The 25,576-nt window shown below is 36.0% G+C and overlaps 1 non-coding gene across 1 annotated transcript; it reads left to right on the forward strand.

The window, feature by feature from the left end:
• The first annotated feature begins 9,891 nt into the window (after window positions 1-9,891).
• Window positions 9,892-9,957, forward strand: LOC118972095 (small nucleolar RNA SNORD109A). The gene has a single exon (XR_005060904.1). It is a non-coding gene; the product is annotated as a small nucleolar RNA SNORD109A (small nucleolar RNA).
• Window positions 9,958-25,576: the final 15,619 nt, after the last annotated feature.

Here is a 25,576-nt window from a genome sequence, read left to right on the forward strand (position 1 = left end):
AAACTACTAACTAAATTGCGCACACATATTAACATAATAGGAATACAGTTACATAACCAAAGCAGATCTATAATTACCAGCCATCTCCAGTGAAGCCAAGAAAACCAGTTAGGCACCCTAGGCATTTGTGAAAATTTGTCTATGATATGATGGATATTGTCCAACTGTACTTGAACAGTCTGAGAGAAATCAGACAAATTAAAGCAACCAATTTCTGGGAACTGTTCACATCCCATATGTTCTTTTAACCATAGATAGTCTATAGTCGTAAGATTTTGGAGCGCTACAATTTGCACTTTTTCTAATTCTTGGTTGAGTTCCAACAGTATAGATCCAGTCAAATTTGTTGTTTTAGTGTATGCACAGGCCAGCTTAGATATCTCCTTCTTCATTCCAATGGCAAGTCCAGGAAACGGTGGGATGGATGCAGCTACAAGTGCAGCATCACCTGGATCTTTGTGGAAGTTTTTTGATGATCATCTTCTGGTATGAGTCTTCCAGAGAGTGGTGATGTTGGAAGTTCTTCTTCATATCGTATCTTAGTTCATTTTCTGGGTAGCCAAATTAGGCTTTGATCTTCTGTATAAAAACAAACAGACCCTTTGCCCAAACTTTGATATGCCCTTTATACCATTGTGTAGAACTCATTGGAGGTCACCACACAGGAACTGCTTTTTTTTTTTTATTAAGAGAAAGGAATATTATCAGAAAAGTGTACCTCCATAGCCGATCATCTGACACCCTTTAAGTGATCAAAATTAAGGATATTTAAAGCATATGTTAATCTTTGATTTACCATTAGTTTTATCCTATCAAGGAGTAATCCCCCTTTTCTTTCTTTGTTTCTTTGTTTCTTTGTTTCTTTCTTTCTTTCTATCTTTCTTTCTTTTTTTTAATCTTTAATCTACACTTATATGAAGAATACTATGTTTACTAGGCTCTCCTCTATACAAGGTCCCCCCTATAAACCACATTACAGTCACTGTCCATCAGCATAACAAAATGTTGTAGAATCACTACTTGTCCTCTCTGTGTTGTATAGCCCTCCCCTTTCTCCCTCACCCCCATGCATGCTAATCTTAATACCCCCTTTCTTCTTCCCCCCCCCTTATCCCTCCTGCCCACCCATCCTCCCCAGTCCCTTTCCCTTTGGTTCCTGTTAGTCCATTTATGGGTTTTGTAATTCCGCTGCTGTTTTGTTCCTTCAGTTTTTCCTTTGTTCTTATACTCCTCAGATGAGTGAAATCATTTGGTACTTCTCTTTCTCCACTTGGCTTATTTCACTGAGCATAATACCCTCCAGCTCCATCCATGTTGCTGCAAATGGTAGGATTTGCCCTCTTCTTATGGCTGAGTAGTACTCCATTGTGTATATGTACCAAATCTTCTTTATCCTTTCATCTACCGATGGACATTTAGGTTGCTTCCAATTCTTGGCTATTGTAAATAGTGCCGCAATAAACATAGGGGTGCATCTGTCTTTCTAAACTTGATTGCTGCATTCTTAGGGTAAATTCCTAGGAGTGGAATTCCTGGGTCAAATGGTAGGTCTGTTTTGAGCATTTTGATGAACCTCCATACTGCTTTCCACAATGGTTGAACTAATTTACATTCCCACCAGCAGTGTAGGAGGGTTCCCCTTTCTCCACAGCCTCACCAACATTTGTTGTTGTTTGTCTTTTGGATGGCAGCCATCCTTACTGGTGTGAGGTGATACCTCATTGTAGTTTTAATTTGCATTTCTCTGATAATTAGCGATGTGGAGCATCTTTTCATGTGTCTGTTGGCCATCTGTATTTCTTTTTTAGAGAACTGTCTGTTCAGTTCCTCTGCCCATTTTTTAATTCGGTTATTTGTTTTTTGTTTGTTGAGGCATGTGAGCTCTTTATATATTCTGGACGTCAAGCCTTTATCGGATCTGTCATTTTCAAATATATTCTCCCATACTGTAGGGTTCCTTTTTGTTCTATTGATGGTGTCTTTTGCTGTACAGAAGATTTTCAGCTTAATATAGTCCCACTTGCTCATTTTTGCTGTTGTTTTCCTTGCCTGGGAAGATATGTTCAAGAAGAGGTCACTCATGTTTGTGTCTGAGAGGTTTTTGCCTATGTTTTTTCCAAGAGTTTAATGGTTTCATGACTTACATTGAAGTCTTTGATCCATTTTGAGTTTACTTTTGTATATGGGGTTAGACAATGGTCCAGTCTCATTCTCCTACATGTAGCTGTCCAGTTTTGCCAGCACCATCTGTTGAAGAGATTGTCATTTTGCCATTGTATGTCCATGGCTCCTTTATCAAATATTAATTGACCATATATGTTTGGGTTAATTTCTGGAGTCTCTAATCTGTTCCACTGGTCTGTGGCTCTGTTCTTGTGCCAGTATCAAATTGTCTTGATTACTATGGCTTTGTAGTAGAGCTTGAAGTTTATTCTTTTTCTTCTTTATTCTTCTTTTTCAGGATTGCTTTGGCTATTCAGGTTCTTTGGTGTTTCCATATGAATTTTTGAATTATTTGCTCCAATTCATTGAAGAATGTTGCTGGTAATTTGATAGGGATTGCATCAAATCTGTATATTGCTTTGGGCAGGATGGCCATTTTGACAATATTAATTCTTCCTAGCCATGAGCATGGGATGAGTTTCCATTTGTTAGTGTCCCCTTTAATTTCTCTTAAGAGTGACTTGTAGTTTTCAGGGTATAGGTCTTTCACTTCTTTGGTTAAGTTTATTCCTAGGTATTTTATTCTTTTTGATGCAATTGTGAATGGAATTGTTTTCCTGATTTCTCTTTCTATTGGTTCATTGTTAGTGTTTAAGAAAGCTGCAGATATCTGTGTGTTAATTTTGTATCCTGCAACTTTGCTGTATTCCGATATCAGTTCTAGTAGTTTTGGCATGGAGTCTTTAGGGTTTTTTATGTACAATATCATATCATCTGCAAATAGTGACAGTTTAACTACTTCTTTACCAACCTGGATTCTTTTTATTTCTTTGTTTTGTGTGATTGCCATGGCTAGGACCTCCAGCACTATGTTAAATAACAGTGGGGAGAGTGGGCATCCCTGTCTAGTTCCCGATCTCAGAGGAAATGCTTTCAACTTCTCGCTGTTCCGTATAATGTTGGCCGTGAGTTTATGATATATGGCCTTTATTATGTTGAGGTACTTGCCCTCTATTCCATTTTGCTGAGAGTTTTTATCATGAATGGATGTTGAATTTTGTCAAATGCTTTTTCAGCATCTATGGAGATGATCATGTGGTTTTTGTCTTTCTTTTTGTTGATGTGGTGGATGATATTGATGGATTTTCGAATGTTGTACCATCCTTGCATCCCTGGGATGAATCCCACTTAGTCATGTTGTATGATCGTTTTGATATACTGTTGAATTCTGTTTGCTAATATTTTATTGAGTATTTTTGCATCTACATTCATCAGGGATATTGGTCTGTAATTTTCTTTTTTGGTAGGGTCTTTGCCTGGTTTTGGTATTAGGGTGATGTTGGCTTCATAGAATGAGTTTGGGAGTATTCCCTCTTCTATTTTTTGGAACACTTTAAGGAGAATGGGTATTATGTCTTCTCTGTGTGTCTGATAAAATTCCGAGGTAAATCCGTCCGGCCCCGGGGTTTTGTTCTTGGGTAGTTTTTTGATTACCATTTCAGTTTCTTTGCTCGTAATTGGTTTGTTTAACTTTTGTGTTTCTTCCTTGGTCAGTCTTGGGAGGCTGTATTTTTCTATGAAGTTGTCTATTTCTTCTAGGTTTTCCAGCTTGTTGGCATATAGGTTTTCATAATAGTCTTTAATAATTCTTTGTATTTCTGTGGAGTCTGTCATGATTATTCCATTCTCATTTCTGATTCTGTTGATTTGTGTTGATTCTCTTTTTCTCTTAATAAGTTTGGCTAGAGGCTTATCTATTTTTTTATTTTCTCGAAGAACCAGCTCTTGGTTTCATTGATATTTGCTTTTGTTTTATTCTTCTCAATTTTGTTTATTTCTTCTTTGATCTTTATTATGTCCCTCCTTCTGCTGACTTTAGGCCTCATTTGGTCTTCTTTTTCCAGTTTCAATAATTGTGATGTTAGACTATTCATATGGGATTGTTCTTCCTTCTTCAAGTGTTCCTGGATCGCTATATACTTTCCTCTTAAGACTGCTTTCGCTGCGTCCCACAGAAGTTGGGGCTTTGTGTTGTTGTTGTCATTTGTTTCTGTATATTCCTTGATCTCTATTTTGATTTGTTCATTGATCCATTGATTATTTAGAAGCATGTTGTTAAGCCTCCATGTGTTTGTGAGCCTTTTTGTTTTCTTTGTAGAATTTATTTCTAGTTTTATACCTTTGTGGTCTGAAAAATTGGTTGGTAGAATTTCAATATTTTGGAATTTACTGAGGCTCTTTTTGTGAGCTAGTATGTGGTCTATTCTGGAGAATGTTCCATGTGCACTTGAGAAGAATGTATATCCTGTTGCTTTAGATGTAGAGTTCTATAGATGGCTATTAGGTCCATCTGTTCTAGTGTGTTGTTCAGTGCCTGGGTGTCCTTACTTATTTTCTGCCTGGTGGATCTATCCTTTGGGGCAAGTGGTGTGTTGAAGTCTCCTAAAATGAATGCATTGCAGTCTATTTCCCTCTTTAGTTCTGTTAGTATTTGTTTCACATATGCTGGTGCTCCTGTGTTGGCTGCATATAATTTAGAATGGTTATATCCTCTTGTTGGACTGAGCCCTGTATCATTATGTAGTGTCCTTCTTTATCTCTTGTTACTTTCTTTGTTTTGAGGTCTATTTTGTCTGATATTAGTACTGCAACCCCAGCTTTCTTCTCACTGTTTTTTGCCTGAAATATGTTTTTCCATCCCTTGACTTTTAGTCTGTGCATGTCTTTGGGTTTGAGGTGCGTTTCTTGTAAGCAGCATATAGATGGGTCTTGCTTTTTTATCCATTCTATTACTCTGTGTCTTTTGATTGTTGCATTAAGTGCATTTACATTTAGGGTGACTCTTGAGAGATGTACTTATTGCCATTGCAGGCTTTAGATTCGTGGTTACCAAAGGTTCAAGGTTAGCCTCTGTAGTATCTTACTGCCTAACTTAGCTTGCTTATTGAGCTGTTATATACACTGTCTGGAGATTCTTTTCTTCTCTCCCTTCTTATTCCTCCTCCTCCCTTCTTCATATGTTGTGTGTTTTGTTCTGTGCTCTTGTTAGGAGTGCTCCCATCTAGAGCAGTCCCTGTAAGATGCCCTGTAGAGGTGGTTTGTGGGAAGCAAATTCCCTCAGCTTTTGCTTAACTGGGAATTGTTTAATCCCACCATCATATTTAAATGATAGTCGTGCTGAATAGAGTATCCTTGGTTCAAGGCCCTTCTGTTTCATTGCATTAAATATATCATGCCATTGTCTTCTGGCCTGTAGGGTTTCTGTCGAGAAGTCTGCTTTTAGCCTGATGGGTTTTCCTTTGTAGGTGACCTTTTTCTCTCTAGCTGCCTTTAAAACTCTTTCCTTGTCCTTGATCCTTGCCATTTTAATGATTATGTGTCTTGGTGTTGGCCTACTTGGATCCTTTCTGTTGGGGGTTCTGTGTGTTTCCGTGGTCTGTTCGATTATTTCCTCCCCCAGTTTGGGGAAGTTTTCAGCAATTATTTCTTCAAAGAGACTTTCTATCCCTTTTCCTCTCTCTTCTTCTGGTACCCCTATAATATGGATATTATTCCTTTTGGATTGGTCACATAGTTCTCTTAGTATTTCGTTCCTGGATATCCTTTTATCTCTCTCTATGTCAGCTTCTATACGTTCCTGTTCTCTGGTTTCTATTCCTTCAATGGCCTCTTGCATCTTATCCATTCTGCTTATAAATCCTTCCAGGGTTTGTTTCACTTCTGTGATCTCCTTCCTGACATCTGTGATCTCCCTCTGGACTTCATCCCATTGCTCTTGCTTTTTTCTCTGCATCTCATCCCATTGCTCTTGCATTTTTCTCTGCATCTCCATCAGCATGTTCATGATTTTTATTTTGAATTCTTTTTCAGGAAGACTGGTTAGGTCTGTCTCCTTCTCAGGTGTTGTCTCTGTGATCTTTGTCTGCCTGTAGTTTTGCCATTTCATGGTGATAGAGATAGTTTGCAGAGGTGGTACGAGTGACGGCTGGAAGAGCTTTCCTTCTTGTTGGTTTGTGGCCTTCCTCTCCTGGGAGAATAGCGACCTCTAGTGGCTTGTGCTACGCAGCTGTACACCGACAGGGCTTCTGCTTCCTGCCCGGTTGTTTTGGAGTTTATCTCCGCTGTTGCTGTGGGCGTGACCTGGCTCAGGCTGCTGCTCCAAAGTGGTGGAGCCCCATTGGAGAGGGAGCGGCCGGGAGGCTATTTATCTCCGTAAGGGGCCTCTGTGCTCCCTGCTGCCCAGGGGGTTAGAGTGCCCAGAGATCCTCAGATTCCCTGCCTCTGAGCTAAGTGTCCTGTCCTGCCCCTTTAATACTTCCAAAAAGCACTGTCCAAACCAAAAGAACAAGAGCAACAACAAAAGAAAAAAAATTAAATAAATAATTTTTTTAAAAAAAGGAAAAATGCACAATTTTCTTTGTCCTCAGGCGCTGGTCTCAGGCACCTGCTCACTGGTCTTGCTGCCCTGTTTGCCTAGTATTGGGGTCCCTGTCCCTTTAAGGCTTCCAAAAAGCACTCGCCAAAAAAAAAAAAAAAAAGCCGCTCCCATTTCTTTGTTCTCCGGTGTCGGCCTCAGGCACCTGGTCACCAGTCCTCCCACCCTGTTTCCCTAGTATCCAGGACCCCACGCATGCACTGTGTCTGCGCTCTGGTCCGCAATCCTGGGGCTTGGTGTTCAGCAATCCTGGGCTCTCTCTCCCTCCCTGCTGACTCCTCTCCTCCCGCCGGGAGCTGGGGGGAGGGGTGCTCAGGTCCCGCCGGGCCGGGGCTTGTATCTTACCCCCTTCGTGAGGCGCTGGGTTCTCGCAGGTGTGGATGTGGTCTGGATGTTGTCCTGTGTCCTCTGGTCTCTATTTTAGGAAGAGTTGCCTTTGTTATATTTTCATAGATAAATGTGGTTTTGGGAGGAGATTTCTCCTGCTCTCATGCTGCCATCTTGGCTTCACCTCTGCTTGTAATATTTTTATATTGATCCATGTGTTGATTATTCACTGTGATTGGATGGTGCTAGTTTTTTGTTGTTTTTTTTTTAGATAATTATTTTTTATTGAAGGGTAGTTGACACACAGTATTACATTAGTTTCAGGTGTACAACACAGTGATTCAATATTTATATACATGATAATTCTAGGTACCAGCTATCACCATACCAAGTTGTTACAATATTTTAACTATATTCCTTATGCTATACTTTACATCCCGGTTACTTATTTATTTTACAATTGGAAGTGTGTACTTTTTTTTTTTTTTTTTTTGTGAGGGCATCTCTCCTATTTATTGATCAAATGGTTGTTTACAACAATAAAATTCTGTATAGGGGACTCAATGCTCAATGTATAATAATTAATCCACACCAAGCCTAATTTTCGTCAGTCTCCAATCTTCTGAAGCATAACGAACAAGTTCTTACATGGTGAACAAATTCTTACATAGTGAATAAATTCTTACATGGTGAACAGTACAAGGGCATTCATCACAGAAACTTTTGGTTTTGATCACGCATTATGAACTATAAACAATCAGGTCAAATATGAATATTTGCTTGATTTTTATACTTGATTTATATGTGGATAACACATTTCTCCCTTTATTATTATTATTATTTTTATTTTTAATAAAATGCTGAAGTGGTAGGTAGATGCAAGATAAAGGTAGAAAACATAGTTTAGTGCTGTAAGAGGGCAAATGTAGATGATCAGGTGTGTGCCTGTAGACTATGTGTTAATCCAAGCTAGACAAGGGCAATAAAACATCCATGGATGCAGCAGGGATGGTGCTAGTTTTTAAGCTGTACAATTTTAATGCATGTACTTTTCTACATGTTACATTTCAAAAGAAAGTTTTAAATTCCCCATAAAATTAGTCCAAAAATTAACTAGTAATTTCCTAGGAATGTTGTCTAGTAGATAACATGTTATTTGGGATCTAATGATTGATGTCTTCAGCATAGGTTAAGAGTGTTCTCCTTTAAATACAGACATTTTCAGTAAATCAGACATTATAGTAGCATTTAACAATGACAGCTATACAAGATTAGCCTTTCATTTCAATTATTTCAATAGTAACATGAATTGCAAAGCAAAATTTGTATACTGATATTCAGATACTCTAAAAACGTTACTATCTGGGTAAATCATGTAGGCTTCAATTTTATTGAATATAATGACATTCTGATAATCAAACCTAGGTAGCAATGATAGGGAAAAGTTGATTACACTGATTTTAAAAAGTATTAACAACAAAAAAAGATGTTAACATGATGGAATTAATCAGGATGGCTTCCACAGCAGGAATTTTTAAGATTCTAATGTTATGTGTGTTTCTTTCCTGATAATTTGAGCAGATTTATATTTAATATATGAGACTTTCTTTTCATTCCTTTGTCTTTGGTCCTGACAATACATGTTTGAAGGTGAACAAATAAGAAAATAAATGTAACATTGTAAGTTATGGCCCCAAGTTGAGGTAGTAGATGAATCACACAGGATACAAAGAATTAATCTCGCATAATTTTTACTTAGTTTTATAGAAGTGCTTAGAATGGGACATACAGAATGGACATTATTACCATCTCATTTAAGGACCTAATAGCTACTGATACACACAATTTTATTTTGCACCAACTACCCTATGAGCAATTTAAGGCTTATTCAGATGAGAGCCAGGTGTGTGTTTGTGTGTGTGTGTGTGTGTGTGTGTGTGTGTATGTGCATGAGTGTGTTTGTGAACTTGACAAAGAGAAACAAGAACATCTGGTTGCCAGTGTACTTTGTGAGTATATGATTAGGGTCATGTTGACTCAGCTCTACATATCAAACATGGCATACCCAACTCCACAGGTAAGCAATCCCAACACACATAACAGGCTAAGGTCTCTTTATACACAGTATTTCATGTTTTATCTTATGTCATATTTTCTAAGTATACTCTCTGCATGAAGATAAATCCAAGGTCATTTCTCCAGGCCAGCCTACGTATGTGGTCAATTATTTACTTACAAAAAATGATAATTAGATTGAACAACTGTGGTAAAGCAAGCATAATGGAATAGAGATTGAAGTGTAAGTTCATGATGCTTTTGGTTGGGCTAAGACAACCCAGGAGAACATTGGAGAAAACACAGCAAGATACATTTACAAGATATGCAAAACATACAAGTATTGATATGACTCCTTTATCTACAGAGTTTAGCTATTTTTTTTTGCAGACTAGAAATATGGCTTGTTGTCCCTAAATAGGGAAGTTAAAGTTCTTATATATTAATGGAACCAGAAAATTAAAGAAGTGAAATGTAAGTGCAGATTGATTAAAAATATACAGTTAGATCTAATGGCACAATTAGTAGATGGGTGCTGCTTATTGTTCCAATGTGGGAAAATATTGCTTAAGATTCTGCAGAGAGACAAAGTTGTTGAAATAAGTTTACATGGGGTGTTGTTTTGGCGTTAACTCTTCTTACTCCAATAACCTAAGTGGCAAATCTTGAAGATCAATTCCTGTCACATTATTTATTATGTTCTAACTTTTGTGCATGTCAACATTGCCATATCCTAAACTGTGCCATCCCCCTAGAGAGAAGTGGTTCTGTAGAAGCTTATGAGGTTGTCATATTGCCAGTTTTAAAAAACTAAAGCTGAAGTGTTAACTGTACTGTTAATAAAAATAACAACTCTGTAGGAAAGTACCCCAGTTAGAGAAATACTAGTTTGTCAAGAGCTTCCTTATGAAGATCAATGGTGAGCATAATGGTCTGAGGATTCTGAAGAATTATTTCCCGATAGCAATCAGAGATGCAACTAAATGTCCTTTGATAGGAAGAGAAGAATTTCAAAGTTGTTTTATGAGGTGACCTCCACAGTTATTTCCCATGGCTCTATGCACGTGCTTTTCCATTCTCTCATTAAATTGCATTGTCATAATAGCTTCCTTAGGCAGATGTCATAGTTTGAGTTTCACATGAAAGAGAGTTCTGGTGTTTCACTTATTTTAAACTACTTATTAACTGTGAGCACGTATATGCATGAAAACTTGAATATAGAAACACATACAGAAAGAAATTAAAAAGTGGCCAAATGACTGTAATGTGGCTTATCAATGTCAATAATATTTGGAGATCATAAGGGAATACAGGACACTCAGGTGTTACATAATGACAATGGGACGAAATTGTGGTGCTTTGTTATGACTGTTATTTGTGCATTTTTTCAATTGATAAGTATTTTTTTTCTGTGATGGTTTTTGCAAATAGAATAGCTATAACTAATAACAGCACATCAGAGAATAGAAATAAGCAACCCCTTGTGCCTTTGGAATTCTTCATATGATGAATTGTGCCTCAATATATTTAAAATGATTTAAGTAAGATAAGCCATGTTAATTTAATTCCACAATGGGATGAAATTAGAAATCAATAAAAGGAATATCTCTTAAAAATCCTCCAAATAGTTAGAAATTGAAATAAGCATTTCTAACTTATTAATTGATCAAAGAAGATATAAGAAGAAAATTAAACAGTATTTTTAACTGAATAAATATAAAAACAGCATATCAAAATGTATGGGATGCTGCTAAAGCTATTTAGGAGAAAATTTGTAGCACTAAAATATCTATGTTAGACAAGAAGAAAGATCTCAAAGATCAATGACTTTATTTTCCACCTTAAGAAACATTAAAAAGAGCAAATTAAACCCAGAGTAAGAGAAAGATAAACAATACAGCTGAGAAAAAAATCATAAAATAGAGAGAATGAAATTAAATAATCTAAGTCAATTGAGAAGATGAATAATATTGATAAAATTCTAATCAATGTAGGGAAAGAACTTTTGGAAAGTCAGAGTAAAACCTCCAAAAATATAATCCTCCATAAAAATTAACAAAAAAAGTAACTAACAAAAATGGTCTGGATTAATTTTTCAGAACTTTGGAAATTAGACAATGGCTTATAATATTCCAATGATAATTTATTCAAGAAAAATGGCTGACTCTCAGTAGGAGCAGCCAAAGCTCTGTTGCATTTCACCATGCCCTCTTCCAACACTCCTGTCCCGTGCACCGCGGCAGCCCTCACAAGAGCAGATTAGCAGCCCCTGAAGGAGGAAGAGCAAGTGTGGAATTCTGCAAAGAGCCTCCTCTCCAGAGAATTACCTCCAGATGACCTCTCTGGAAGCTCCCTGGAAAAGCCCCATTCACAGTATTTGTATTTATTTGGACTAACTCAGAGATCACCCAGTGGAGCAAGCCCAATCCCAGGGCATTAGTCAAAATAAAAAATCTATGAAAATGGTTGAGTACGACATGTCCCTGAAGGGTTGACAAGAGCTGGGTCCAACAAGAAGCTAGCCAAAAAAAAAAAAAAAAAAGGAAGATCATAGGAATGAGATGTCCAATGGATGCTTTGACAAGCTCTTACCTACTCTTTTGGATCTAGAAGGCCATGTACAAGAGCGGAGCTGTGTGCCCACACAGGAAATACCTGACAAGGTCTTGACTGGTTACCTCTGACTTTTCCTGAGGCTCTGTAAAGGCAGGAAGCAAGGGCTAAGGAAGAGGTGTAAACTACCTGAGTAGCCCCACCCCACCCCCAAAACACACACACACACACACACACACACACACACACACACACACACACACACACTGGTATATTGTTCAGCCATAAGAAGGAAGGACATCATGCCGTTTGGAACAACATGGATGAACCTGGAGGACATTAAGTGAGATGAGCCAGATTGGGAAAGACAAATATTGTATGATCTTACTTACATATACAATCTAAAAAGTCAGATTCATAGACCCAGAGAGTGGAACAGCGGTTACCAGGTGCCAAGGGGTGGAAAAGGCCGGCAAATGTTGGTCAAAGGGTACTAAGTTTCACTTATAAAATGAATAAGTTCTGGGACTCTAATATACAACTTGATGACTAAAAGTAATAATGTATTTTGAACTTGAAATTTCCTAAGAGAGTAGATATTCTTACCACAGGAGGAAAAAGGTAACTATATGAGGTAATGGATGTATTAATTAACTTGGTTGTGTTAATTATTTCACAATGTATACATATATCACACCATCATGTTGTAGACCTTAAATATACAAAAATTTTATTTGTCAATTATACTTGCATAAAACCTGAAATAAAAGATAGATTAACAAGGAAAGATTAAAAAGGAAATAGAAATGTAACAACACCTAACAGACTGCAGAATATACTACCCAACAATTCTAGAGTTCATATTCTTTTCCAGTGCACTAGGAACATTCTCCAGGATGGTCATATGTTAGACCATAAAACCCACCTCAACAATTTAAAAGAATTGAATTCATACAATTCATATTATCTGACCACACAGATATATTAGAAATCAATAACAAAAGGAAATATGGGAAATTCAGTGATGTATATATTAAACAATACATTTCTAATGCCTAGTTCCTAAATATTTTCATCAGCCAAATAAGGAAACCTCATACCCATCAAATAGTCAATCCCAGTTTCTCCTTCCTCTCAGTCCCTTCAATGACTTACCAGCTTCCTGTCTATAGATTCACCTATTCTGGCTGTTTCGTGTAAACTGAATCATGTAAGTGACCTTTGTGTCTGACTTCATTCACTTAGCAGAATGTTTTTGAGATGCAATCATGTTCTAGTATATATCAGTACTTTATTTCTTTATATGGCTCAACAATATTCCATTAAATAGCTACATGACATTTTGTTTATCCATTTGTCAGTTGATGGACATTTGGGCTGTTTACACTTAGTGGTTATTGTCAATATTGCTTTATGAGCAATTTTGTATGACTTGTGTTTGAACACCAATCTCAATTTTTGAAATACATACCTATTGGTGGAATTGCTGAGTACATGGTAATTCTGTTTAATTTATTGAAAAATTACCAAACTGCTTTCCACGATTACTACATCATTTCACATTCCTACCATCAATGGATTAGGGTTCCCATTTCTTCACATAGTCACCAACACTTGTTACTTCCATTTTTTTTATTACAGCCATCTACAGAATGTGAAGCGGCATGCCATGTGGCTTTGATTTGCATTTCCCTAATGGCTAATGATATTGATCATCTTTTAATGAGCTTGTTGACCAATCTGTATATCTTATTTGGAGAAAGGTCTATTCACGTCTTTCACCCATTTAAAAAATTAGGTTATATGTCTTTTTTGTTATTGAATTAAAAGCCCTTAATATAATCTGAACACCAAACCCTTATCAGACATATGGTTTGCAAGTATCTTCTCCCAGTCTATTGGATGTCTTTTCCTTTTGTGATATTGTCCTTTGATGCGCAAAATATTTCAGTTTTTATGAGTTCCATTTGCTTTTTCTTTTGCTGCTTATGCATCTTCCCATTTCAGTGTCATAACAAATCTCTCCTGTTTTCTTCTGAGAATTTTATAGTATCACACTACTTTAATTACTGTAGCTTTAAAATAAGTTTTGAAATTGAGAAGTGCTTATCCTCCAACTTTGTTTTCACTTTCTAGATTTTTTTTGCCTATTTGGAATCTTTTGTGATTTGAGATTCCATATGAATTCCACAATTGGCTTTTCCATTTATACAAAAATGGCAGAGTTTTCATAGCAATTAGGTTGACTCTATAAATCACTTTGGATAGTATTGATATCTACACAATATTAAGTCTTGAACATGGGATATCTTTACTTTTTTAAGGTCTTCTTGGCTTTCTTTTAGCAATATTTAGTAATATTCAGTGTACAAGTACAAGTATTGTACTTCCTTGGTTAAATCTATTCTTAGGTATTTCATCCTGTTTGATGTTATTTAAATGGAAATGTTCCATTAATTTCACTTGTGGATTGTTTATTGCTGATATATAAATACACAGTATTTATTGTATTTATTGTATTGTAGATGCATAACTACAACTGTGTGTTGTCTGGTCTGCAACTTTGTTGAATTTATTTATTGTTTTCATTATCATTTAGGATTATCTATATATAAGTTTCTGCCATCTGTGAATAATATTATCCTATTTCTTATTTTCCAATGTGGATATTTTTATTTCTTTTTCTTGCCTAATTGTTGTAGCTAGAACTTACAATAGAGAATAGAAGGGGTAAAAGCGGCCATCCTTATCTTGTTTCTCATTGTAAGGGAATAACTTTTGAGTCTTTCATCACTGAATTAATGGTGGCTGTTGATTTTAATTAAATGCCTTTTAATGTGTTAAGTAAAATCCCTTCGATTTCTTGTTTGTTGAATGTTGTTATGAATGGGGTTAGATATTCTAAAATTATTTTCTGCAACAGTTGAGATTATCATGTATTTTCCCTTTCATTCCATTAATGTGGTATATTGCATGATTGGTTTTCATATGTTGATCAGCCTTTGCAACCCTGAGATAAATCCCATGATTAAAATGAACACAGTCTCTTAGGTTCTGTTCACTTTCTGCACTTTTCTTTTTGTGCCTCTCAGACTGAGTAATCTCAACTGACCTATTTTCAAGTTCACTTATTCTTTCCTCTGTTTCGCAAATCTGCTTGACTCCCTCTAGTGAATTTTGTATTTCAATTATTGTACTTCATAGCTCAAGAATTTCTCTTTAGTCCCTTTTTACAATATCCATCTCTTTGCTGACGTTCTGCATTTGAAGAGATATCATCCTCCTGGTCTTCAATTATTTGTCTATAGTTTCCTTAGGTCTTTGAGCATATTTAAGACATTTGATTAGAAGTATTTGTCTACTCAGTCCAGTGGCTCAAAGAATTTTCTGTTAATTACTTTTCCTAAGAATAGCCCATGTAATATTTCTTGAAAACTGGACTTTTAGAGTATTAAAATGTGGCCATTCTGGAAATCAGATGCTCCCCAACTCCAGTGTTTGTTGTTACTTAATGTGTGTTGTTGTTTGCTTGTTTAGTGACTTTTCTAAATCACTTTTAAGTCCATATTCTTTGTCATATGTGGCCAGAGGACTCTGTGTTCTGTTAACTTTGTGGTAAGCTAGTGTTATACAAATTCCCATCAAATTCTTGGAGCAAAGGGAAACTTGAATTTTATTTTAAAAATATGATAAAAAAGGGAAAAAAAGCTTTTAAAAAAACCTCTCCCAGTGGAGGCAGGCATAGCAGCCGGGAAGCAGGAAACAGCTCTTTCTTCCCCCCTGGCACCAACACAGCTCCCCAGCGACAGACAACATTGCTCCAGGGGCTGAGCAGCTCCAGAGAGTAGAGATTCTGGGCACTAGAGGGCACCACATACAAATATGAAACATCAATGGAAACTGGTTCAAAGCAAAATTATAAATACACCAGAGAAAGAGTCAAATAAAATTGACCTCATGAATCTTCCTGAAAGAGATTTCAAAATTAAAATCATAAACATGCTCATGGAAGTACAGAAAAATATTCAAGAACTCAGGAATGAACTCTGGTCGGAGATACAATCATTACAGGACACAGTATCAGAAATGAAACATACAATGGAAGGTTTTAAAAGCAGATTAGATATGGTGGAGGAGATAATAAATGAAATAGAAATTAGAGAAGAGGAATACAAAGAAGCTGAGGCACAGAGAGAAAAAAGGATCTCTAAGAATGAAAGAATATTGAGAGAACTGTGTGATCAATCCAAATGGAACAATATTCATATTATAGGGGTACCAGAAGAAGAAGAGAGAGAAAAAGGGATAGAAATTGTCTTTGAGAAGGTGATTGCTGAAAACTCCTCCAATCTGGAGAAGGAGATAGTCTCTCAGGCAACAGAGGTGCACAGATCTCCCAACACAAGGAACTCAAGGAAGACAACACCAAGACATACAATAATTAAAACAGTGAAGATCAGTGATAAGGACAGACTATTATAAACAGCCAGAGAGAGAAAGAAGATCGCATACAAAGGAAAGCCCATCAGGCTATCATCAGACTTCTCAGCAGAAACCTTACAGACCAGAAGGGAGTAGCATGATATATTTAATGCAATGAAGCAGAAGGGCCTTGAGCCAAGATTACTTTATCTGGCAATATTACCATTTAAATTTGAAGGAGGGATTAAACAATTTTCAGATAAGCAAAAGCTGAGAGAATTTACCTCCCACACACCATCTCTACAGTCTATTTTGGAAGGACTGCTATAGATGGAAGTGTTCCTAAGGTTTAATAGCTGTCACCAGAGGTAATAAAACCAAGTAAAAAGAGTAGAACAGTTAATTACTAAGCAAATGCAAAATTAAATCAACTACCCCAAAGTCAATCAAGGGATAGACAAAGAGTACAGACTATGATACCTAATATATAAAGAATGGAGAAGGAAGAAAAATGAGGAGAAAAAAGAACCTTTAGATTGTGTTTGTAATAGCACACTAAATGAGTTAAGACTCTTAGTAAGGAAGTTAACCTTGAACCTTTGGTAACCACGAATCTAAAGCCTGCAATGGCAATAAATACATTCCTATCGATAATCACCCTAAAGCTAAATTGTCTGAATTCACCAAAAGACATAGACTCACTGAATGGATGAAAAAACAAGACCCATCTATATGCTGCCTACAAGAGACTCACTTTAAACTCAAAGACATACACAGATGAAAAGTGAAGGGATGGAAGAAGATATTTCATGAGACTAGTAGGGAGAAAAAATCAGGAGTTGTAGTACTTGTATCAGATAAAATAGACTTTGAAACAAAGAAAGTCACAAGAGACAAAGAAGGACATTACATAATGATAAAGGGGTCAATCCAACAAGAAGATATAATCATTATAAATATCTATGCCCCCAACACAGGAGCACCCACATATGTGAAACAAATACTAACAGAATTAAAAGGGGGAATAGAATGCATTGCATTCATTCTAGGAGACTTCAACACTCCACTCACTCTGAAGGACAGAGCAACCAGACATAAAACAAGTAAGGAGACAGAGGCACTGAAAAACACATTAGAACAGATGGACCTAACAGACATCTACAGAACTCTACACCCAAAAGCAGCAAAATACACATTCTTCTTAAGTGCACATGGAACATTTTCAAAAATAGATCATATACTAGGCCACAAGAAGAGCCTTGGTAAATTCAAAAAGATTGAAATTGTACCAACCAGTTTCTCAGCCCATAAATGTATGAAACTAGAAATAAATTATGCAAAGAAAATGAAAAATCCCGCAAACACACAGAGGCTTCACAACATGCTCCTAAATAACCAATGGATCAATAACAAAATAAAAACAAAGATCAAGCAATATATAGAGACAAATGACAACAATAATTCAACACCACAAAATCTGTGGGATGCAGCCCAGGCCGTGCTAAGAGGAAAGTATATTGCAATACAGGCCTACCTCAGGAAAGAAGAACAATCCCATATAAGCAGTCTAAACTCACAATTAACAAAACTAGAAAAAGAAGAACAAATAAGGCCCAAAGTCAGTAGAAGGAGGGACATAATAAAGATTAGAGCATAAATAAATAAAATCAAGAAGAATAAAATGATAGAAAGAATGAAACCAAGAGCTGGTTCTTCAAGAACATAAACAAAAAAGATAAACCCCTAGCCAGTCGTATCAAGACAAAAAGAGAGTCTACACACATAAACACAATCAGAAATGAGAAAGGAAAAATCATGAGGATGCCACAGAAATACAGAGTTATGAGAAAATACTAAGAAAAATTATGTGCTAACAAACTGGATAATCTAGAAGAAATGGACAACTTTCTAGAAAAATGCAGCCTTCCAAGGCTGACCCAGAAAGAAACAAAAAATCTGAACAGACCATTTACCAGCAATGAAATTGAACTGGTAATAAAAAACTACCTAAGAACAAAACTCCTGTACCAGATGGCTTCACTGCTAAATTTTATCAAACATTTAGTGAAGAACTAATACCCATTCTCCTTTTAAAGTTTTCCAAAAACTAGAAGGGGAGGGAATACTCCCAAACTCATTCTGTGAGGCCAGCATCACTCTAATACCAAAACCAGGCAATGACACCACGAAAAAAGAAAATTACAGACCAATATCCCTGATAAACATACATGCAAAAATACTCAACAAAATATTAGCAAGCTGAATTCAAAAATATATCAAAATATCATCCACCATGATCAAATAGGATTTACTCCAGTGATGCAAGAATCTTACAATATTAGAAAATCCATCAACATCATCCACCACATCAACAAAAAGAAGGAAAAAAAATCACATGATCATCTCAATAGATGCTGAAAAAGCATTTGACAAAATTCAGCATCCATTTATGATAAAAATTCTCAACAAAATGGATATAGAGGGCAAGTACCTCAACATAATAAAGTCCATATATGACAAACCCACACCCAACATCATACTTAACAGTGAGAAGCTGAAAGATTTTCCTCTAAGATCAGGAACACGACAAGGATGCCCACTCTCTCCACTTTTATTCAGCATAGTTATGGAGGTCCTTGCCATAGCAATTAGACAACACAAAGAAATAAAGGCAATCCAGATTGGTAAGAACAAGTTAAACTGTGACTGTTTGCAGATGACATGATATTGTACATAAAAAATCCTAAAGAATCCACTCCAAAACTACTAGATCTAATACCTGAATTCAGTGAAGTTGCTGGATACAAAATTAATACACAAAACTCTGTTGCATTCCTATACACTAATGATGAACTAGGAGAGGGAGAAATCAGAAAACAATTCTATTCACAATTGCATCAAAAAGAATAAAATACCTAGGAATAAACTGAACAAAAAACAAAACAAAACAAAGAAAGCCTCTCCCAGTCTTTACATATTGGCTATGTTTGGACTCTGCTTCAACTCTGAGCCAGGCCATTTACAACTCTGCCTTAGCCTTTACTTCCTGCTTGTATGGTACCTGAAGTCCAGCTAGACATGAAAGCTTAGTATCTTCTCAGGTCTTTTCTGAGTATGAGTTTTCCCCTGGGCATATGCATGGTCTTTTCAATTCCCTAGAATATGCAGGAGTTTTAAAACCCTTATTTGTCTGTGTATCTCTTTTCTCGCCCTCTTCCTTTCCATCATCTCCACCTGTTGTACTGTGCTCCCATGTTGCTATAGAAAATATTGAGTCTTTAATATTTAATATCTGATTAATATCTGATAATATTTAATATCTGATTATTTGAGAATCAGATCTGTGTTGGTTTCTCCAGCCCTGGTAACCTGCACTATGAGTTTGGAGCTGCCATCTTCATGGCTGCTTGCACTGGTCTGCTAGGGTTATATAGCAAAATACTGTAGATTGGGTGGCTTAAGCAGCAGTAATTTATTTCTTATAGTTTCAGAGGCTTGAAGTCTAAGATCAAGAAATCAAAGTAGGAAGTATCCTGAGGCCTCTCTCCTTGGCTTTCAGATGGCCATCTTCTTACTTTGTCCTTAAATAGCCCTTTCTCTGTGAATGCCCAATCCTGCTGTGCCCACTTATAAATTCCACCCACTTATTAATATACCGGTCAGATTAGATTAGGAGCCACTCAGCTGACCTCAGTGAACCTAATTACATCTTTAAAGGCCTTCTCTCCAAATTCAGTCATATTCTGAAATACTAGAGCTTAGGACTTCAGCATGTTAATTTTGTGGGTACACAATTCAATCTATAACATTCCACCCTCTGGACACCCAAAATTCATGTCCTTCTAACATGTAAATACATCCATCCATCCCAAACAGCATCAAAAATCTTAACCCATATTCACATCAACTCTAGCTCCCAACTCTCTCCTAAGTATTATATAAATCTAGTATGAGTGGGATGAGTTATGATTCATCTTGAGGCAAAATTCCTCTCCAGCTGTGAAGCTGTGAAACAAGTTACCTACTTCCAAAATACACAGATGGAAGCCGTAGAATAGACATTCTCATTCCAAACAGGAGATAGAAAGAAGACAGCAGGAGCCCCAAGAAGTCCAAAACCTAGCGGAGTAAATTATGTTTATTTTAAAGTTCAAGAATAATCCTCTTTAGCTGGATGCTCTTCCAGCTAAAGATTATAGTCCTGGTCCCAAGGTGGCAGGCCTGTTCATCGCTGAATTGCCTTTGATGTCATTCCTCCCTTTTCTTGAAGGAAAATGCATGTTCACACCTAGATAGCTCTACGGTCCCATCCTGTAGAATCCCAGAAGTCCAACAACTTTCTCTCATTTTGCTCTATAAGACAAACCCTTTTAGTTCAACCTGGCAGCGTTTCCACTGATAAAACCCCGTCTCTATCCTTGGCTTCTGTTGAGCTCGCTGGTTAGATCAGTGAGTCATGTCTGTAATCTCTTTATGGAGTTGTTTTCCAGTGACACTTTGGTACTCTCACCAGAACAGAATTTTGCAATACAGACTGAGAACTTCCAAAATATTCAAGTTCTGGTTCCTTTTTACTTAACAGTTTCTTCAGTTTATCTCCCTCCTCTCAGATTTTACTATAAGCAGCAAAGAGAAACCAGGACATGTCTTCAATACTTTGCTTAGAAATCTCCTCAGCTAAAAGCCAGGATCATTACCTACACTTTCTACTTTCCACTAGACACTACAACACAATTTGACCAACTTCTTTTCTTCTTTATAATAAAGATCACCTTTCCTCAAGTTTCCAATACGTGTTCTTCATTTTTGTTCAAGACCTCACTAGAATCACCTTTAATGTCCGTATTCCTACCAGTCTCTTCAAGACAATCTAGGCTTTCTCTAACATGCACCTCAACCTTCTTCCAGCTTCTACCCATAACCCAGCTCCAAAGCCACTTTCACATTTTCAGGCATTTGTTACAAGGGCATCTCACTCTAATGGCACCAAAATTACTATTATTTTGCTAGGGCTGCCATACCAAATGCCATAAACTGGGTAGCTTAACATAAATATATTTTCTCACAGTTCTGAAGGCTAAAAGTTCATGATCAAGGTGTTGAAAGAATTTTGTTCTTCTAAGAACTCTCCCTTGGCTTGCAGATTGTCCCCTTCCTATTGTGTCCTCAGAAGGCCACTCCTCTCTATGCATACATCCTGTTGTCTCATTTCTGTATCCGAATATTCCCTTCTTATATGGATACTAGTTATATTGGGTTAGGGATCACCCATATTACTTCATTTAACCTGAATTACCTCTTTAAGGGCTATATACAAACAGAGGCACATTTTTGGGGGGGACACAATTCAATCCATAACACCAGTCAGGGCTGGCATGTGGCGTGATGGTAGGTAAGCAATTAAAAGTTCCACAACGCTTCTCACCCCTAACAGTTGCTTCTTTCTTTAAAAAACCTTTCCTTAGATGTTGTGTGTATTTTACCAAACCTCAGAGTTCTACTCAACTTGATTATGACAATGTTTAATTTTGAAACTTATTTTTTAGATCAGTTTTAGGTTCACAGAAACCTGAATGGAAAGAACAGATATTTCCCATATATTCCCTGTTTCCTCACATGCGCAGTATTCCCCACTATCGATATTCTTCACTAGAGCAGTATATTATTACAGTCAATGAACTCATATTGACACATCATTATCAGTCAAAGTCCATAGTTTATTTTAGAGTTTACCCTTGGTTTTAATATTCTACAGGTTATGAAAACTATAATGACATGTAAACACCATTGTACACTTCCACTGACAAAAATTTTCTGTGTTCTGCTTATTCACCTCTTCCTCCTTTTAACCCCTGATGACCACTGATTTTTTAATTTTCTCTGTAGTTTTGCCTTTTCTGTCATATAGTATGTATCATTTTCAGGGTTAGGGTTAGGGTTAGGGTTAGGGTTAGGGTTAGGGTTAGGGCTAGAGTCAGGTTGGTTTCCTTCAGTGTAATATGCATTTAATTTTCATTCATGTCTTTTTATGACTTAATGACTTTATTTCTTTTACTAAATAAAATTCTGTTGTCTGGAGGCACCACAGTTTGTGAAGTCACCTACTGAAAGACATATCAGTTGCTTCCAAGTTTGGCAGTTATAAATAAACTTCTATAAACATTTGTGTAGATATAAGTTTTGAATTCATTTGGTTAAATACCAAGGAGAATGGTACCTGGATTGTATGATAAGAGTATATTTAGTTTTACAAGAAACTGCCAAGCTGTCTTCCCAGGTAGCCGTATAATTTTGTATTCTACCAGCAATGAATGAGAGTTCCTATTGCTCCACATTCTCACTGGTACTGATGCCTCATTTGGTATTGTCAGTGTTTTGGATTTTGGCCATTCTAATAGATGTGTGCTGGTATCTCATTGTTTTAATTTGCCTTTCCATGATATATGATGGGGAACATCTTTACATACGGTTATTTGCTACAGATATGTCCTCTTTGATGAGGTCTCTGTTAAGGTCATTGGTCCATTTTTTAATTGAATTAATCATTTTCCTATTATTGGGTTTTAAGTGTTCTTCCTATCTTTTGGATAACAGTTCCTTACCAGAGGTGTCTTTTGAAATACTATCTCCCAGTCTGGGAATGGATTGTGTCCTCATTCTTTTGACACTGTCTTTCTTAGCGAAGAAATTTTTTTTTATTGAAAAAGACCAGTTTGTCAATTATCTCATTCATGACATATATCCCTGGTGGTGTTTCTAAAAGGTTTCTGCAGTGTTTGACATCATCTAAATTCTATCCTATGTTCTATCCTAGGAGTTTTATAGTTTTGAATTTTACATTTAGATATATTGTCCATTGGGCTAATCTATAGGGTCAATTTTTATGAAAGGTATAAAGTCTGTGTGGAAACTCATCATTTTTGCATGTAGATGTTCAGTTGTTCCAGCATCATTTGCTGTACAGACTATCTTTGCTACATTATATTGCCTTTGCTCCTTTGTCAAATATCAGCTGTTTTTATATGGGTCTATTTATGGACTCTGTATTCTGTTCCATTGATTTGTTTATTCTTTCACTTTCTATTCAATCACTTTTATTAATTACTGTAACTTTATAAAAAGTCTTGACATGGTTAATATTAAATTTCCAATTGTATTTTTTCTCTTCAATACTGAGTTGGCTATTCTGGGTCTTTTGACTGTCATATAGATTGCAGAATTATTTTGTCAAAATCTGCAAAATAACTTGTGGGTATTTGTATTGGGATTACATTGAATCTATGTATCAAGTTGGGAAGAACTGACATCTTAACAACATTGAATCTTCCTACCAATGAACATGAAATATCTCTCCATTTATTAAAAAAGTTCAGTTTGTCAATTATCTCTGTCATGGCATGTACCTTCTTTGATATATTTCATCAGCATTTCAAAGTTTTCTTAATATAGTTCTTGTACACATTTTGTTAGGTTTATACTTAAGTATTTAATTTTGGGGGAATGCTAATGTAAGTGGTAGTGTGTATTTTATTTCAAAGCTTATTTGTCTATTGCTGGTATATTTGAAATAGATTGACTTTGCATGTTAATCCTATATGTATGTTAATTCCCATAATCCAGGAAACTTTTTTGTCAATTCTTTCACATTTTTTATAGACAATATTGTCACCTCTGAACAGAAAGTTTTGTATCTTCCTTCACAATCTGTGTATCTTTTATTTCATTTCCTTTTCTTACTGCATTACCTGGGACATCCTGTGTGATGTTGAAGAGCAGTGGTGACAGAGCACCTCCTTGCCTTGTACCTGATCTTAGGGTGAAAGCTTCAAGTTTCACTATTAAGTATGATGTTAGCTGTAATTTTTGTAGGCACTCTTTATCAAGTTGAGGAAATTCCCCTACTATCCCCAGTTCATTGAGAGTTTTTATCATGAATGAATGTTGGATTTTGTCAAATGCTTTTTAATGAATCTATTGATATGGTCATGTGATATTTTCTTCTTTTGTTTCTTGATTTGATGATTTCATTGATTTTCAAGTGTTAAACTAGACTTCATATGTGGGATAAATCCTGCTTGGTTGTGAGATATAATTATTTTTATGTATTGTTGGATTTGATTTGCTAATATTTTGTTGAGGATTTTGCATGTGTTTTCATGAAGATATTGGTCTGTAGTTTTATTCTTTTATAATGTCTGACTAGACTTGGTATTAGGTTATTGCTGGCATTATAGAATGGATTATGAAGTATTTTTTCTGCTTGGTTTTAGAGAATTGGCATAATTTCTCCCTTAAATGTTTGGTATAATTCGCCAGTGAACCCATCTAGTTCTGGCTTTTTCTTTTGTGGAAGTTTACTATTTATTGATCCAATATTTATCAGTTTCTTTAATATATATAGATGTACTTAGATTATTTATTCTTGTGTGAATTTTAGCAGATTGTGTCTTTCAAGGAATTGGTCCTTTAGATATAACTTATCAAATTTGTAGATATAGAAATAGTCATATTTTTATTATCCTTTTAGTGACCATGGGATTTGTAGTGATGTCCCTCTTTCATTTCTGATATTAGTAATTCATGCCCATTCTGTTTTGTTAGTTAGCTTGGCTGGAGGATTATCAATTTTATTGATATTTTCAAATAACTAGCTTTCCCCCAATTTTATTGAGAAATAATGATATAAATTACTATTTAAGGTACAGCATAATGGTTTGATTTACATATTTTGTGAAAGGAGTATTGCAAGAGTCAAATAGCAAGTTAGTGATTTTATTGATTTTCTTTATTGATTTCTTGATTCCAATTTCATTGATTTCTGCTCTAATTATTATTTCTTTACCTTTGCTTACTTTGGACTTAAGTTACTCTTCTTTTTCTATTTCTAAAATGGGAACATAGATTGTTGATTTTAGATCTTCCTTCTTTCTTAATACTGAAGGCTGTACATTTCCCTGTAAGGAAAGCTTTCACTGCATCCCAAAAATTTTGGCAAATTGTATTTTTATTTTCATTTAGTTTAAATATTTAAAAATTTCTCTTGAGATTTCTTCTTTGACCTATCTGTTAACTAGAAGTGTGTTGTTAAATATTTATGTATTTTTGGCCTTTCCAGCTATTTTTCTGTTATTAATTTCAAGTTCAATTCCATTGTGATCTGAGAACAGATATTGCATGATCTATATTTTTTAAGATTAAGATATGTTTTATGGCCCAGAATGTGGTCTATCTTGATGAGTTTTCCATGTGAGCTTGCAAAGAATGTGTAATTTGCTGTTTGGGGATGAAGTAGTCTATGTCAATTATATCTCACTCATTAATGGTTTTGTTGGACTCCATTATGCCCCTTCTGATTTTCTGCCTGCTAGATATGTCCATTTCTAGAAAGACAAATACCATGTGATTTCACTTATATGTGGAATCTAAAAAACAGAACAAATGAACAAACATAAAACAAAAAATAGATTCATGAACACAGAGAACATGGTGATTGTCATAGGGGACTGGCATGAATGGGAAAGAGGTGAAGGAGATAAAGACATACACGCTTTCAATTAAATAAAAAAATCACATGCTTAAAAGTGCAGCATAGGGAATATGGCCAATAATATAATATCTTTC

The sequence above is a fragment of the Manis javanica genome, chromosome 18 (assembly GCF_040802235.1).
Source record: "Manis javanica isolate MJ-LG chromosome 18, MJ_LKY, whole genome shotgun sequence".
NCBI lineage: Eukaryota > Metazoa > Chordata > Mammalia > Pholidota > Manidae > Manis > Manis javanica.